At 35.1% G+C, this 7,197-nt stretch overlaps 1 protein-coding gene across 2 annotated transcripts in view; it reads left to right on the top strand.

The window, feature by feature from the left end:
• The first annotated feature begins 934 nt into the window (after window positions 1-934).
• LOC107670292 (polypeptide N-acetylgalactosaminyltransferase 4-like) overlaps window positions 935-7,197 on the top strand; it is a 36,026-nt gene continuing 29,763 nt past the window's right edge. The window contains exon 1 of one of the 2 annotated variants that reach the window (XM_016462857.1): window positions 935-954. The gene's annotated coding sequence lies outside the window, so the exon portion shown is untranslated. The remainder of the gene's footprint in view (window positions 955-7,197) is intronic. The other variant, XM_016462858.1, reaches the window with a different exon arrangement.

Below are 7,197 nucleotides of genomic sequence, written 5' to 3'. Positions count from 1 at the left end.
TATTCGTATCTTCTTCAGTCAGCTGCCGCTCCGAGTCTCGTTCAGACCAACCAGATCTCATGGCAAAAACGTAACTATTGAGGTGGCGTTTTTGTATGAATTCATAAAATGTAAATCATTTGAAAAATTATTTGAAAAAACCTGAGCATAAAGGTCCACTCCTAACACCTATAAACCAACACAATATCATGGCAATTCATAACAATTGTACATTTTGGCGAATTGGTGGCTACTTTGTATGAGTTCAGTTGATCTAATTTATGTTTTCTTATTTGCTTTCGCCTCATTGATGGTTAAGTTTAGGGGTGGGCCTTCATGCAAACTTTTTTCAAGGTGGCAGATTTGTATGAATTTGTACAATGTGAAATTACCACCTCAAAAAATAGTTACACTTTTCTGTGAGATTGAGTTGCCTAAACATAACCATCACTGTACGAAAATGTGTACAAATTACATTGTATGATTTCATAGAAATTAGTTCATTAACAAAAAAAAAACACTTGTAGAGACCAGAATTGCTTTCTAGAAGTGGGCTTTTTTCTCTAAGTAACCATGTAGCAATGCGCTAGATAGCATCTGGATGTACCCTAACTACCACCCAGAACACTTTAGCAACCACACAGCAAAACCATGGCAAACCCACAGATAAAAATGTGTTACAATCATTTTGCTGGTGAAACAACCATTTTAGTCTGAATGTTGTTGTCTCATGTAAACTCATAACATTTTACAGACTGATATTTGTGCGAGCACTGGGGATGTTGGTTTGATGGCCAACAGCCATGAAAGCACCTCAGCATGCAGCAGCGCTGAAGGATGTCATTGTACACGCTTAAATAAAATATAAATAAAAATATATAATAAAATATTGTGAAATATCAAATAAATAAAATATGTATTATTTAAATAAAATGATATTCATTTATACATGCATATGTGTGTATGTGTGTGTGTGTTTGTGTTTGTGTAAAAATACATACAATTTTATACATAGAAAAGTTTCATTTTTGTTACACTGCTTCTAATTTGAATCACCTGCCGGTTTCACCTCATGTTGTTTGCACTCGATTATTATTAATGAAATGAATGTGACAGCTGAGCAACTCAGGAGCCCTTTATAGACTCTCTCAGTAGAACAACATGGCCTCCTTCATTCACAGAGGACACCTAGCAAGGCTTCCTCTTAGCGTCATGCTTCCATCTACATTTTCACCCTTTGTCTATAATGCAGCACAAACAAACAGTTCTGGCTGTTGCCAGGATGCCGAGTTCAGGTTTCTAGGGTATTTGATAAGATTTAGGGGGGTCAGTGGTTGAGGCTAACACCCTGAGAGGACTGCTTTTGTCACAGCCACTCTGTTAGCCATTCTGTGGTTTCTTTAACAAGAAGAAAGTAAGAAATGAGGTAAACTATGCTAATCCTACATACAATTTCTACTCTGCTGAAACACAATAATCAGTGCAGACAACTCACAATACTGCTATCCTGGCCGGAGAATGACTGCATGGCACGCTGCTTTCTGTAACTCTGGAGCTGCTATGCCGCCTCGAGATTAAGAACGCCACAGCGACCTCAATGACCCTTTCTTTAGAAGCAGAACACAGAGTGCTCACTGCGATTAGCAAACGTTCTGTTTTCCCTAAAAAATTGAAGCGTGTGATTGTGAATACCTGCTCCCCTGGGAAATTCATATCGGAGTCGTTCACCCTGACTGTGTCCTTCACCAAGTAATGAGTCAAGTCGCCAGGACTTTCTTGCGTATGAATCTTTTGAGACTCGGCAGTCACAACTTGTATTGTTATTCTTTGGGAGAACGAGCCAAACTCCATATGAGACAGTTCAAACGAACAGAGTAAATCTTCAATAAGTTCATCAGCCGGAGACATTGTTTTGAAGTCTGGCTATGATTTATTATGCTGTTAAATTCTTGCGGCCTTACATTTCCCAGCATATCTGATGGTATGCCAATAGATCTGGCGGAAAAAGTTGAATATTCTCGGTTACATGCTATAAAACTTGACGATTTTGCATTACTATACCTTGGTGGGGGTTTTGGAGAATAATGTTTTCCTTTTACCTAAGTTTAGGGGTGGGCCTTCATGCAAACTTTTTTCAAGGTGGCAGATTTGTATGAATTTGTACAATGTGAAATTACCACCTCAAAAAATAGTTACACTTTTCTGTGAGATTGAGTTGCCTAAACATAACCATCACTGTACGAAAATGTGTACAAATTACATTGTATGATTTCATAGAAATTAGTTCATTAACAAAAAAAAAACACTTGTAGAGACCAGAATTGTTTTCTAGAAGTGGGCTTTTTTCTGTAAGTAACCATGTAGCAATGCGCTAGATAGCATCTGGATGTACCCTAACTACCACCCAGAACAATTTAGCAACCACACAGCAAAACCATGGCAAACCCACAGATAAAAATGTGTTACAATCATTTTGCTGGTGAAACAACCATTTTAGTCTGAATGTTGTTGTCTCATGTAAACTCATAACATTTTGCAGACTGATATTTGTGCGAGCACTGGGGATGTTGGTTTGATGGCCAACAGCCATGAAAGCACCTCAGCATGCAGCAGCACTGAAGGATGTCATTGTACTCGCTTTTGATAAATGTGAGGGGGAGTGAAGCAAGGAACAATTCCAGCAGTGTTATCAGGAGCAAACAGGCAGAGTCATGGGGCCCCATCTGCAGGAACGAGATCGCAGCCGTGTTGCTCGCCTTCCTGCGTGAGCGTGAACAGGCCGTGACTCATTCAGCTGGCAGAGGGAAGGCGATTCTCCAGAGCATCTCCTAGACTGCCATCTTATTTATTGATAAAGACAAGTGACGCTATTTAATCAGGCAGCATCATCTTTCCTTACTATCACCCCACAAATATAACCCATGTTTATGCCCATTTATTTAAAAATATATATTTTACATGTATAGATATAAATATATATGTATAAATATTTTAGAATATGGATTTCTATTTATCAATATAATGTAACTGTAAAAATATATGGGGGAAATTCAGGTTAATTGGGATATTTCCCAGTTATCTCAATAGCAAAAGTATCCTAATTTACCTAAAGTCACCCTAATAATAATAATAATAATAATACATAATGTATATATATATATATATATATATTTACAGGCTATAAAACTTGACGATTTTGCATTACTATACCTTGGTGGGGGTTTTGGAGAATAATGTTTTCCTTTTACCCTATTTGTTACAGAGATCTCAAATTCTCAAATTCTCACGTTATGCTAATTGCATATTTAGTGAAAGGGGAACGGAGTTGGTCTACTGTATAATAAATCTGTTAAATGTCATGAGTTTCATACAATAACCACTAGGTGACAGCCTTCACTTCATCAAGATAGCAGGGGAGTGAGACTCTTTCTGTGGACATAGCCTATACAGTATGACAATATAGGCCTACGAATTTAAAATTAAACTGTAAATTACTGGTGCTTTACTGTAATAAAAAATAAAAAATTATTTCTTACTTAGTATTTTTTTGTCTTGTTTTCCAGTTTAAATATCTTATCATTCTTAAATCAAGATAAATTTACTTGAGAAGCAATATTACTTAAAATGCATCAAAATTAGTAATTTAATGCTTAAAAAAATATCCGCCAATGGGGTAAGAAAAATAAACGTAACTTTTTCTTACCCTAATATCAGATATTTTTTCTTGTTTTAAGGAAAAAAAATATTTAATAAAAATGACAATAAGTACTATTACATTTAATTAAATAAAAACAAGTTATAATAATACTTTATATCTTATGTCATTTTGATTCTAAAATTAAAAAAAATAATAATAAAATCTTGATTTAGGAATTTTTTGATGGAAAACAAGACAACATTACAGAGTAAGAAATTTATTTATTTTTACTGTGTAAGCAACGTTTTCTGTTAAATATACAAGGAAACATGCAGTATGTAGAATGAGTGCCCTAAATGAATAGAAATAAGTTGCATTGAGTATTTGCCAATGCACAGAAATGCACACACAACATTTGATATAGATGATTACAGGTTTTACAATGATGTTGCCCTTTATATTCAGAAAACAGCACACCTCAAGGTCAAGCACAACTTTGCACAGGCTTATTAAGTTTGTGCACTGAAGAAAAGCAGTAATGTAAGACACATACTGTACAATGTGTGCGCCTATCTAGTAAAGGTTGCTGGAGATCTTATCATGGAAATATAACTCCTTCTCTTGCAACAAGCTCCCCCGGAGACCAAAAAGGAAAACCAATTGGCTTTGGCATGGAAAAGACAGCAACACAACTGGCAAAATATCAAGCGCTACAGGTTCTTGGCAAACATTAAACCTCAAGGTGCAATCCAAAATCCTAAAGTGAAAACTGAAAACGTCTGGTACTGAACATGCAGTACATCTGCAGACAAACAGGTTTAACACCACAATAATAATTACATATGTAGATATTAGATGTTAAAATCAGTGATTCTAAGAATGTCTAGGATTGACAATTACTCAACTATTCAGCTGCATCTGTGATTGTGAATTTGTTACTTTGAAGCAGAAACTCATTTCATGTGGTGTTTTCTTTAGTGCTCTGTCACACAGCAGCTCTGGAATGAAGGGTTGTGTCTTTAAAAGCTGTCATGCTTCACAAGCACCAGATGGAGTCCGGCACTAGCAGGACATGATGGGGAGGACACACCAATCCTTTCCGAAGAAAACAAACTGGGTGTGGAAGGATCTTACAATTGCCTTTGTCACTGTAAGGGCATCGCTGTACAAGAGAGACAACAAAGTTCTCTTGATCTTGCACCACAGAAAAATTAAATAAAAAATATAAAAATGTTAATAAATAAATAAAATAGTTATTTTTAGTGTTTAAATACAAATAATTTACTTTTCCAGTAAAAAATATATTCTTTTTACACACAGCTCTGTGTAAATTCTTGCACTGCAAAATAAAATAAAATAAAATAATAAAATAAAATGAAAAGAAAATTCCTGAAGGTCACCCTGTCTGTGGAGAAGATAAAACATACAGTACTGAAATGAAATTTCATGACATTTTTTAAGTATTAACTAATTTAGTTTGCTAACTAATGATCTGCTGCACATTTTATAATATATAAATGTTAGTAATTTAGTAACAATTCTAGTAGTTTAGTTGATTTTTAAAAAATACTATTGCAGTTGGACAAACAAAAACTAACAAACAAACAAATAAATTAAAAAAAGGTTTATTTTTTAAATAAAATAAAATAAAATAAAAATTATTCTAGTTTTCCAGTAAAAATATCTAAAGATCCTTAAAGAAAAAAAAAATGCTCTTTGTAAATTGTGTAAGAATTGATTTCAGATCATTTTAAATTACATTCCCCATTGGCCTCATAAATCTCACTAAATATTCTAATATGCATGCCTAAACATTTAGAAGAGAATAACAAATATAAAATTAATTTATAAAAACTTTTTTTATTGAAACAAGACAAAATATAAGAAAGTGATTTACAGTGTAATATTATGCAAACATTGTATATGGTTGTTTACACATTAATTCAATATTTCCTGTGAAAACCTTATTTTCTAATTTGGATTAGAAACTTTTACTGGAAAACGTGACAAAATGCTTATTAAGAAGATGATTTTTACAGTGTCATGTTTTAAAAAAACGTGGTTGTTTAAGTAAATGTGGTTAAGTAAATTATAGTGGCAACATCTTGGCTATACATGTAGTGTCTCAGTGCCCATTTGAATTATGTAGCATATAAAACTATCTGAGACATAGTTCTTAGTTTGATAGCTGCCTTGGGACAGATGAGAATGAGCATAAATGATTCAGATAAGAGTCATGCAGTGCATTGGCAGGGCAGCACAGCTCAGCTTTCTGTTCAACATGCAGCTCTACACCGGCCAGCATGCAGTTCATGTTCCGTCCTTGTCAATAATTACTTTTGATCTAGATATTATAGTAACAGTGATCATGTGCAAAAAAAAAACTGACATTACAGACAGAAAAACTGACATTACAGACAATGGTTATTTTATGGTGACCAGTGACCACACAATATGACGTGTCATGGAAATAAAAGACTAAATGAAATATCTCCCTACATGAGTCTGCTTTGGGCTTAAGCTGTTTAATATATTGTATTTAGTAAATTTACACTCGTTGGTAGTAACAATAGTAATAGGATTGTGGTTTGTGTGCAGAGCTGGGAATGATTTACACCAGGGTCCAGATATACCTGTTTCACCTGTACAACAGAAAGGACACTTAACCCTATTGTGTCCAGATACAGAGGGTCGTTTAGAGTCTAACCTTGAACATAAAAGTCTTGCCACGTTGCAGGATGGGAGGTTCTCTGCAAGTTTAGGGCGTTGTTGAGTCAACATCTGAAGAATTACAACATACTTACCCATCTTGCAACAACAAAAACTTCAATGCTAAGATTACAATTGGTTATAACTATGTGTGATTTAGACTTTTTTTAATAATAAAAACCTGCTGTATTCCTTTGGCAAGCACTGTTGTTATTTGCAAAATTCTCTTCATAAATTTTCTCTTAAAATGGGCTTTTTAAAATTGGTTTTTGTATTCTCTACAGAGGCTGAGGTTTATCATTTTGGTCTGTGGTTTTCCATGTGTTCACTGAAACTGATGAGATGTTAAAGCTTCATGACTGCTATATGATGATGTCAGAAATATTATCTGATATATCCTGATATTTAAACAACAACAATCAATCAATAATAAAACATTTTTGCTGAATCCACTCTTGATTTCTTTAAAGGTGGGGTAAGTGATTTCTGGTAGCCAATGTTGATATTTCAAATCACCAAAACAAACACGCCCAAAGGGTGTCGCCCCTATTTTGATAGCTCCGTCCCACACATACGTACGCAACCCAGGCAACTATTAGTTCTGTGAAACAAAGCAAAACCAATGTTACACCGGGTCTACAGCGGACGCGAGCGGCGTGACAAAATGCACGACAAATCCCCGACAGAAAACTGCTGCTGCGTTCTATTTATGACGTATTGACACAAATTTCAAATGATTTTGAACAGTCGCTTTGTTGCGTCCAGTGTAGACATACTTTAGCTGCTGCGGCACGGCGCGACAACTGTCGCGCGTCTGGTGTAGACTTGGTGTTACTCACCTATCGAGAAGAAACAAAGCAACCTCGGTGTCC

This window comes from Sinocyclocheilus anshuiensis, unplaced genomic scaffold (genome assembly GCF_001515605.1).
Source record: "Sinocyclocheilus anshuiensis isolate Anshui unplaced genomic scaffold, SAMN03320099.WGS_v1.1 scaffold913, whole genome shotgun sequence".
NCBI classification, from domain to species: Eukaryota; Metazoa; Chordata; class Actinopteri; order Cypriniformes; family Cyprinidae; genus Sinocyclocheilus; species Sinocyclocheilus anshuiensis.
Note: the sequence above shows the minus strand (reverse complement) of the source record. Positions and strands in the feature narration are given on the sequence as shown.